This window comes from Ochotona princeps, chromosome 25 (genome assembly GCF_030435755.1).
Source record: "Ochotona princeps isolate mOchPri1 chromosome 25, mOchPri1.hap1, whole genome shotgun sequence".
In the NCBI taxonomy this organism is placed as follows: domain Eukaryota; kingdom Metazoa; phylum Chordata; class Mammalia; order Lagomorpha; family Ochotonidae; genus Ochotona; species Ochotona princeps.
In genome coordinates, this window is record NC_080856.1 from 28230405 (window position 1) to 28242069 (window position 11665).

Genomic DNA, 11665 nt, shown 5'->3' on the forward strand with positions numbered 1-11665 from the left:
TCCTATTTGACAAGTAGAGATTTTTTTTCTTTGTGTCTTCCTTCTATTTTCTGGATAAATATAGTTTTTCAAATTGAAAGAAAAAATAATGCATATGTTCTGGGCACATGTGAAAATATTCTTTTTCATATTTTATAAGTGTATATGGTGCGTGTAAAATTATTAAGAGACTACCAGCATGCTGATCACCTGCAACTAAGGTTGTAGTGTTTATTTTTGTTTGTTTTTGAATAATGCTGTTCAACCATGACATCTATCAGTTCCTCTGTCTAGGAGTTACGAATAGTAATTTAAAAATTCCTCTTATCATGACATTGATCAAGATAGTGCTTAACTGTCACTAGAAACTAGCATGACATTTTGCTATGGAAAGTTGGCTATTGCCCCTAAGGTAAACAAAACAGGCAAATTTTAACATGCTACCTACATGCAAGACTTGGACTGAATTTCTGGTGCTACCCAAACACAGGTCATTATTGGCAGTTGGGTAGTTGGCCAATAGATTTGATGCTCTGATCTCTGTTTTTCACATAAACAAAATATTTTTTCAACATATGCTATTTAGAAAAGAGAAAAGAAGAAATAAAACTCTCTGCATATGCAGACAACCTGACTATTCAGAAAGTCTCAAAGAAGCTGAAAGAATAAGGCTTTGAATCAGTAGGTGAATGCATTAGAGCTTACAGACGCAAGATAGGCTTTCATACAAATCCAATTGTCGTCTTGGGCATCATTGTTTAACATACTGGCAAAGGAATTAAAACCAAAATATGACTAACAATTTCTTACAAAATGAAGTTAATATGTTTCAATTTGACAAAATGTTATATAACCTTGTGAGCTAAAATGATAAAATGCTGATGAAAGAGATTTCTAAATGTCCTCAAACCATATAGTTAAATATATAATGTTCATGGTTAGGCAATTCAATATAATGGTCTATCAACAATAACTAACATACAGAGTCTAAAAAATGGAATGTACATTATTAACTCTGGTTTTTACATTTAGAGTTGATTACTGGTTATCAGAGGTTCAGAGATAATAGTGGTAGCAGGTATGTGGTTATAACTATTAATGGGCAGCATCAAGGATTTGTGTGGTGATGTAACAATGCTATATCCAGGTTGCATCAATTTACTGTAACACTGTATGGTGTGTGATTTGGAAAATGTCGCAAATGGAGGAATCTTGATAGACTGTACATAATCTCTACATTATGTCTTTCAACTGCATGTGAGTCCAAATTATCAAGAAAATTTAAGCCAAAATGTATGAAATGAGGAGTTTGCAGGCATTTTAGGTTGAGGAAGCAAACAAGGCAATGCATGATTATATAAAATATGTAATATCACAACAGATCTAATTGTTAATGAGTATATTCTTAGTTTCAATATGAAATGATGTTTAGTTACAGCATTATACACCACCTTTGGATTAATACAATTGCGTAAAGAAAATTGTAAGTACAGTCCCTTTTAAAACAATGGAGAGAAAAATCCTAAAATGCATTGGAAATACCCTTTAAAAGATGTTGAAGAGCTCCATGCTGAAAATTATAAAACATTCATAAAAATAGAGAAAGACATCAAAAGATGGAGAAACTTACTATGCTCCTGGATCAACAGTATCAACATAATAAAAATGTCCAAATTACCGAAAGTAATAAACAGACTCACCGTGATCCCAATCAAAATCCCAACAACAGAAGTTCTGGAAACACAAGAGACTGCAAATTGCCAAAGCTATCCCGAACAATAAAAATCAAATTAGACAAATCACAATTCCAGACTTCAAGACATGTTTCAGGGCAGTGGTCATAAAAATCGTCTGTTACTGGTACAAAAACAGAGAAGATCAAGGAACAGACCAGAAACCCTAAAAGGGAGCCCACACATGTACAGCCAACTAATGTTTTACAAGAAAACTGAAAACAATCCAAGGAAAAATCTGGGTCTCTTTCAACAAATGCTGTTGGGACAATCGGATAACAACCAGCAGAGGTTAGAATCAAGGCCCTCAAACTGTCACCTTATACAAAAAAAGTCATTCTAATTGGGTTAAATCTGCACCTGGAATACATCAAACTATTAGAGGAAAACATAGGAACCACTCTCTACGATATAGAAATGAGGAAAAGCGTCTTAGAAATGTCATCAAAAGCACAGGCAGTCAAAGCCAAAATAAATGAATAGGATTACATCAAACTAAGAAACTTTCATACAGCAAATGAAACAGTCAAAAAAGTGAAGAAGCAACCAATAGAATGAGAGAAAAAAATCCTTGTACACTGCACAACTAATAGGGAACTAATACCCCGAATTTACAAAGAGCTTCAGAAACTCCACATCAGCCAAACAATTCTGTGAGGAAATCAGCAGACATTTTTCAAAAGAACAGATTCACATGGCTATTAGACACATGAAAAAATGCTCAGGCTCTCTAGCTGTCAGAGAAATACAAATAAACCCATATTGAGGTGTCACCTAACTCCAGTGAGATTGGCTTACATCCAGAACTCTGCTAACAATGCCTACTTGCATAGATGTGAGGAGAAAGGTACTCCTCTTCACTATTGATGCAAGTATAGGCTGGTCCAAACCATAATAAAATCAGTACGGAGAGTGCTAACAGAAAACTGGTCTGTTGTGTGACCCAGTTATCCCACTTCTGGGGATATATCTAAAGGAAATGAAATCTGCACAAGAAGAAAGGAATCTGGAATCTTATATTTACAGCATCTACAATAGCAAAGACATGGAAACAATTTTAATGCTCATTCAAACAGGAGTGGATAAACAAACTTTGGTACATCTACACTATGGAACACTACTCGGCATTAAAAAGAATGAAATTCTACCATTTGCAACTAGATGGTCCCAAATACAGACTATCATGCTCGGTGAAATAAGCCAGTCCCAAAAGGACAGATATCTTATGTTCTCTCTGATACAAGACAATCTTCATGCAAAATGCAAGAGCAATAGCCCTTTTAATACTTTATTTGCTACATCTCATGTGTTTTGATACTTTTGTGTTTTGTTTTCTTCAAAGTGTTTTTTTCTTATTAATTTCTTCTCTAACTCACAGTTCACACAGTAGACTCACTTTCTTCAAGATTTTCTTTTTTATTCTTAATTTCTTCAGCAACATGTTGACCATTCAGCAGGATGTTATTGAACTTCATGGTGGTGTAAATTTTGTACTCTTCTTTCTGTTGTGAATTTTGTTTCATGGTTTTTCATTTAAGGGCATGTACAGTAACTGTGTAATAGGAACTGTGATATCCAGATATGAAGATACAATGTAGTATGCATCTGTACTTCAAAATCCAAGTATGACTCCCAATGAAACAGTTAAATATATCTTGACAATAGAATTCTGGACTCCGCCATTCTCTATGCCTACAATGTCAGGATACATTTAAATTGCAGAATGATGGATTAATGGCTGTTAATGAAGAACTATAGTATTTTAATAATATAGGAGAAATCAGTAGGGGAGAGGGTTTTGAGGAAAGCGGAGGCGAAATCCCAGAGCTTATATAACTTTATCATAAAACAATGAAATTAATGAAAAAAAAAGAAATCTGAAGTGAGACTTTCCACACATGGCACAGTGAATTGGATAGAGAGGGATTGAACAGTGAATCATCACATCTGCTCACAGCCTTTCTTACACGAAGTCAGGCATTCAAGTTGTGCACCTGTAAGAACATCGGTACGTGTCTGCTTTGTAGTTGCTGAGATTTCATTTATAAAGCAGACCTTGTAAAGAGGGATGTCTACTGAATTCAGAGAAGCATTGAATTGCATATAATAAAACTTCAGCTAATCTATAGGCAGATTTGGTAAAGAACCTAAGATTCCCACCCCTATTATTCAGCTGCTATGCTGCTGTGTTGAGAAACACTGTGAGTAACCCATTATTGCCTGAAAGATGAATTTTCCGTGAGTGAAGGATGAACATTTCTCGCCAGATGGAAGAACAAATAAGAGTAAACTGTACTACTCAGAGACAACTAAGGATTCTGCATAACTTGTCACTCAATTATGATTTATGTATTCATATTGAATAAAATAAGCAGAGATGTAGCTGTTCCTGAAGATGTTGTTCCTGCTGAAGTCTTGCTTTCTCTCTCCCTTCTTTTCTTATTTTAAGATTTATCTTTATGTGAGAGTCAGATGTATAGAAGCGTTAGGAGAAAGACTGATAGAGAGAGGAAGGAAGTTTTTGCTGTCTGCTGGTTCACTTTCTTCCCCAAGTAGTAACAATAGCCAGGGACTTATTCCCAGTCTCTCACTGCAGTGGAAGGGGCCCACACACCTGGGCCATCTCCTACTGCTCTTCTCAGGGAACCGGAAGAGAAGTGGAGCGGCTGGGACATTAACCAATGACCATCTTTGTAGGTGGTGTCTTTACACAGTACAACACAACAGGCATCCCCGCTGGTTTTCTGGACACACTTTGAAGCAAAGAGAAGAGACAACCCTAGTGGCTATTCAATCGAAGATGAAAATCAGTATTCCCACTGTCTGCAATTTCAGGGAAGGGAAGAAATCTGCCTTATAAAGACACATAGCAAAAACATTGATTCGTTCTTTTATGGAAGAATAGTGTACTTACTGGCTTGTTGTCTTCTATTCATAGTGCTGTGTGAATCATGAAACTTTAAGTCGATAATGTATTACAATTCATCAAGGGTTAAGATAGATAAATGGAGAGATAGATAGATAGACAGACAGATAGATGAAAGGTAGAGTTTATTTACTTGTGAAATAGAGACAAATGGATCAACAGAAAGCATGGGCCGATTCACAAAGCCCTAAGCAGCAGGAGGCTGAAGCCACGAGCCAAGAGCTCAATCTAGGTCACTCATGTTGGGGTTAGGAACCAATTTGCTTGGTCATCATCACTCTCTCCTAGCACGTACATTAGCAGGAATCTGAAGTTAGAAGAAACAGCCAGGTATCAGGTCCAGGTACTCCAAAAGGGAACGTGGTCTTCTTACCTGATGTCTTGAACACCTACTGAGTTTTTCTAAAAAGATATTCAAACACAAGACACTAAAACACGGCCACATATATTCAAAAGTGAAACAAAAATATTCTGGAAATTAAATATTTAGAAATTCTAGTGTTGGTAACAGCTGATATATAAAAAATAGTAAATACAAGTAACTATTGAGTATGCATATTTCTCTAAAGAGAAAATAATTCAAACAAAAAAGCATAATTGTTAAAATAAGTTTAATGTATGGTGAATCATCACTGTGAAAATATCTTAATTCTCTGGTTGATATTAGAATACAGTTGTAAGTAAAAGCAAAGCGGTTCTTGCTCTGTAATAAGAACGAAATTGAAACATGATTCCTTTTATTTGTGGTAGTCAATTATATAGAGAAAGTATAAAAATTGAGTGGCTAGGGCCTGGCACGATAGCGCAGTGGTTAAAGTCCTCGCCTTGAATGGGTCGGGATCCCATATGATCGCCGGTTCTAATCCCGGCGACCTGCTTCCCTTCCCACCCAGCTACCTATTTGAGGCCTGGGAATGCAGTCAAGGACGACCCAAAGCCTCAGGACCCTGCATCCATGTGGGAGACCTGGAAGAGCTCCTGGTTCCTGGCTTTGGATTGGCGCAGCAATGGCCGTTGTGCTCTCTTGGGGAGTGAACCATCAGACGGAAGATCTTCCTCTCTGTCTCTCCTCCTCTCTGAGTATTAGCTTTTCCAACACAAATAAATAAATCTTTAAAAAAAATGAGTGGCTATAATATCTATTGGGATATAGTTATAAATATAGCTTTGCTGAGTCAAATCATATAAATAACAAAATACTTTTCTTTCCCACATTACAGAGAGAGAAAGAGAGACATTAAGATATCTTGAGACATTAGTCGCGTTTATGTTCTTCATATGGATGCTAGTTAGGCATAATCAGAAGGGGGGCATTTCATTTATCTGTATATTTATGTTCATAGATTAAACATAAAACTCAGTAAAACAAGTCTGTAATGGAAATGAATTACCAGATATTAAAAGGGATATTACATGAACGGGCATTGTGGACCCAGCTGCTGCTCAGAACACATGCAACCCGGGCATCTTGAGATTAAATACAGATCGAATACTGACTGCTTTCTTCCTATCCAGTTTTCTGCCTTGGAGGAAGCAAATAACGGTTCCAGCCTCAGGTCCCTGCCATCTGAGTAGGACAGCCAGATGGAGTATTGACACTTGACTATGGCCTGGAATAGCCTTGCTACCTGTGGGCATCTGGGGAATAATCTAGTGGATGAAAGGTTGATTTGGTATCTCTCTGTTCTCTTTTCTATCTGTTGCTCTGCCTTTTGAGTGGCTGCAACCGGTCATGCATGTGTAATGATGATGATGATATTACATATCTGGATGACTGCATGGATAAAAATATTTTGATGAAGAACAGCAAAGATGCTATTATAAGAACTAGCTTTTGTTATCATCAGGTTAATCCTCTGCCCGTGACACTGGCAAGCCCTTGGGGCCCCTGTTCAGGTCCTGTCGCTCCTCTTTGGGTCCAACTCCCTGCCAATGGCCTAAGAACTCAGCAGAGGATTGCCCAAGTTACTGGTCCCCTGCACCCACGAGAGAAATCTGGAAGAAGCTCCAGGTTCACTATGGAACATTTTTTAAACCACCTTTAACATAACATAAATCAGAGAAAGTGTTTTGTAACATGGTTACTGGAAATTGACTAATTGGAGCCATTGTATAAAGGAATACAACACAATTAATTTTCTTTAACAATTTTAGAGGAAATAGATGACTTAATCATTTTAGACTGCTAAATTAAAATTTTTATGACGTTTAGGGCCCGAAGCGATAACATAGAAATTAAAGTCCTCACCTTGAATGCACCTGGGATCCCATATAGATTCAGGTTCTAATCCCGAGAGCTCCACTTCCCATCCAGCTCCCTGCTTGTGGCCTGAGAAAGCAGTCGAGGACGGCTCAAAGCGTTGGGACCCAGTACTCGCATGGGAGACCTAGAAGCATCTCCTGGCTCCTGGCTTCAGATTGGCTCAGCTCAAGTCATTGCTGCTGCTTGGGGACTGAGCATTCAGACAAAAGATCTTCCTCTCTGTCTCTCCTCTCTGTATATCTGATTTTGCAATAAAAATAAAATACATCTTTAAAAAATTTTTTGTGAAGTTTAAAAGATCAAGTAATATTGTTTCAGCTATTAGTTACCTTAATATTTATTATTTTTCAACTCCTTGCTAAAGCTCCTTGAGAAACACATTTATATTTTATATCAGAAATATATAATTTTATAAATGTAAATTATATTAAGTAAATTAACATTCGCTAATCTATTTTCTCTATACAATAGAAGGTCACTTCTGGGTCCTAGCTTTGGCCGTGTTGCCTTTTGGAGACCGATCCAACAAACAGAAAATCTCTCTGTCTCTCCTTTCTCTCTCCTTTTAAAAAAAATAAATATATCTTTAAAAAAATAATGTGCTTTTTTTACAAAAAAATTCTTTATTTAACTGAAAGTTTGATAAACAGAAAAAATGACAGAAAGAGAAAGAAACGCATTTGCTAGTTCCATCCCCTGTGGCTGAAATAGTTAGTCTTGTTCTAGATGGAGACGAGGTGCTTGAGACTCCTTCCGGATCTGCAGGTGGGCGGCAGGGCCATGCGTGCTTGCATCATCTACTGTTGCTTCCTTAGCACATTAGCACGGAGCTGGCTCCCAAGGTAAACAGCGAGAACTCTTACATGGGCTTCCGGCATAGCCGTTGATTGTTCAGCTTGCTGTGCTACCATGTTTGTGCAAACCTCATCTTTAAAAATGAGCTCCCTTACATAGGCAGTAGATATCATGTGGCAGAAGGCACATGGTTTAGCGATGAAGACGCTGCTTATGACATCTGCATCCATGGCACAGTAACTGGGTTTGAGTCCAGGCTTGACTTCCAATTCCAGAATCACGCTGACAAGCTAATGAGAGGTATGGGTTGACCAATGTTTGACTATCTGCTTATTCGTCTGTCTCTCCTTGCCTCACACATAAATATGTAAGTTTAAAACTACAATCGAAATCCTCTATTTTAAAATTACCAACGATTCTTCTAATTCACGGAACTCTTAAAATATAAAATGATTACATACATATAAAGCTCACATAACTGGCCAGCACTATCATTCTTTATATATTTCTTACCACAGTTATCCTTATTATTTTAACACCAACAAAGAGGAAAATATCTTCAAAATTATTCCTTTTACACAAATTATATGAGTAGTCTCAATTTGAATTGCATGGACTTATAATTTTATTTAAAAGAACATTCAGAGACATTAGAATTAAATAATAAATGATCTTAGAAACAATCTTAGTTATGCTGTTTTAATTTTTTATGCCTTAAAATGAGATCTAATATTCAGCAAATTCAAGTGTACAGTACAACATTGACAACTGCAGGACTTGTGTTGTATAACAGGGCTATTTATTTATCTGGTCTAACTGAAGCTCTACATGCATTAAAAATTGTACTAAGACCTCCCAATTTCTGGAAGTCTCTAACGTTTCCTGCCTTCTTTGTGTCTGACAACCACAAATGTCTCAGAAAAATAAAGCCACATTGTAGTTGTTCTTTGGTGAGGGGCAAATTTGTTTGATACAATGTTTACGCATATTATCAATATGGCAGCTTTGCTTCAAGTTCAGGTCAAAGTTCATCTGTGTATATGCATATGTATATTCTTAGTCTATTCATATGTCATTGGATACTTGTGTTATTTCCAAATATTGGCTCATGTGAATAATAAACCAATGATCCCATGGAAAACAAACAAAAAAACACAAGAAAATTTGAGCAATTAAGGATATGTCTATTTGCTTGATGTAAATTTATCAATTTAGGCCCTTTAAATATATGCAGTTTTTGCATATAATTATACTTTAATTAAGCTGTTAAAATAAAAAATAATTTTAAAAACATAACTAAGTTACCATTAATCTTACTGAACTGTTTAATTGTTCTTTTTCTCATTAAAATGTCTCCTTTATACTTGATTACGAAGGACATCTTCTATATTGTTTTCTCAATAATTTATTGGAATCAAAAAACCCTTCCAGCCATTCATTTACTATGGAAGTATCAGCTTTGGTTGTTTAAAATCTTTTTTGCTTGTCTCAATAAGATTAGATATGTTTATTTTCCTCCTTTCAGTTTTCATAAGGTGTTTTTATTTATTCAAAATGCAGGGTTTCACACAGAGAAAAGGAGGGTAAGGGAAGGAGAGAAAGGGATAGATAGAGAGAGAGAGAAAGAGAGATAGATAGATACAGAGAGAGAGAGAGAGAGAGAGAGAGAAACTACATTGGAAATGTAGTACCAGAAACTCAAACAGGTTCTACAATATAGTACTGCAATTTAGGGTGCAGTATCTTACTACCACTCCACTCCTGCCCTGTCTTCTTCCATCTTGCCCTGTCTTCTATGAAAAAGCAGAACACCTTGGTAAGGATATTAAATGAGAAATGTGAAATGAGCAGTCATCAAAAGTTTCTGGGAAGAATAAGAAAGAGACATAGGTGTAAACTTTGCATATAGTTTTGCTAAAATTTTGCTCAAATGTTGCCACTGGCTATTCTAGGAGTCTTCATGCTCTTAAGTTCCTTCACACGATTCATCCCTATGACAAAGATCTACATTAGCCACTCTTGCTAAATTGTTCTTATTTTTTTACATGACAGAATTTTGCAGGTTTGGGGATTTCTCATTTTTCTTGCCCTTTCTCCCTCCCTATCCCCACCACCCATCTTTTTTCCAGTGTTATTACAGCAGAAGCGTCCTGGAGCAACAGTTACAAGTTTACCATTCTGCGATTCAAGTGCATCATGGCATTGAAAGTAGAGACAAAGGTAGAAACTCTAGCATCAAATTGTTGAGATATAATTAACTGTTTCGCTGGGAGTTCTACCTTTCTTGGGGAGTAAACGTGTCTTCACATGTCTGCTTCATATGGTTCATCTGCGAGAGTTTATGTTTGTTCATCTGTACAGCTATTTGTATTTTTCATTATTACTACCTTTTATCAGACAGAAAAGATTATTTGTCCTTTGGGAATGAGAAACTGGTGACTTTTATAGCCTCCATTTTGCATTTGAGAATGCTGTGGCACAATGAGTTCAAATTAATTGTGCAGCTAATATGTGTGGAATCAGTGTTCAAAACTGGCTCAGGTTTGTGTTCTTAACCATCTAGATCTTGTTTTCCTACTCACAGAAACTTCCCGGCTTTCTTTTTGTGATATTTGCACTTCCTCCATTAAGTACACACAAACATTTAACACAGCAAGTGTGGTGATTAGAACAATCTGTTAGGTGTGAACACTTCCAGCTAGGCAGACAGGGCCTGGAAAAGTGCACGGGGAGGGACGAGAAGCAGGGGTTTCCCATGATGTGCAGGTGAATCTCTAAGCACCTGAGGAAAGAACACAGCTGGACTGTGAGAAGGGAATCTGTGACTGGAGACTGAGCCTTGACCAGTGAAAGCGGCCTCTTCTTAATGCCTCTCCCATCCCCTGAATCACAATAGCCCTCTTTAATAGCCCTTAAAAGCCCTAGACAATTATCTCTTGGCCAGGGACTCCTCCTGGCGACTGAGAGCTTTCTAGGTTGCTGTCAATAGCTACTTGTGCTGTACACACTCGTGCTTGTCCACACTCCTCATTCTTTGTAGCCATGAAACATTTATATTTCTGCATAAAAAGTGAAACATTAAAAAGTAGTAGAAGATTCATGGAAGGGGCAGTGCAGTGACATAGCACACTAATCCTCCATCCATGATACTGGAATCCCATCTGGGAACTGGTTCATGCCATGGCTGGCTGCTCCACTTTTGATCAGCTCCTTGGTTTTGTCCTGGGAAAGTATCATAGGATGGTTCGAATCCTTGTATCCTGTACGCACATTGGGGACCTGGAAATATTGGGAGAGGTGGAAGCATTTCCTGGCTCTTGGCTTTAAATCAAATCACTTGGGAGATAAACCAGTGGATGAAGGATATCTATCTATCATTCTATCATTCTATCTATCTATCTATCTATCTATCTATCTATCTTATCTCTTTCTCCTTCTCTCTCTGTAAAATTTGCCTTTTGAATAAGTAAAAATTAGTTACAGTGCACCTCCTCCCAAAAAGCCCACAATGTAAAGAAACAGCTGCAACAAACCAAATGCTAGCTAACCCCAACCCTGCCCTATCTCTAACCCTGACCTTAACAGAGGTAACAGTTAAATATACAAGTGAACAAAACAGGAAAAGAAAAAACAGAAGATTTAGCTCGGTAATTGCTCAAGTCCCATTCTAGTGTAAATTTCCTACATTGGATGACATTGTTGAATAATCATTCACTTGTCTTCTTCTCTTAAGATAATTAGGCAGACATTACTCTATGTGTATAAGAGCTCCTGAAGAAAATAGAAATGTTTGAATGAAGGAATACAGGAAGTAGTAAGCCTTGCAAGTGGATCAAAATTTATCCATCAAAGCCACGCCACTGTCCGATAACTTTGTTGAGTGAGTCTCAGATTTCCTCTTGGGCAGTTTAGGTTAATCTTCTCCACCCTGCACCAAGGGAGCTATTAAAACTGGCATGAAGTTTGGGG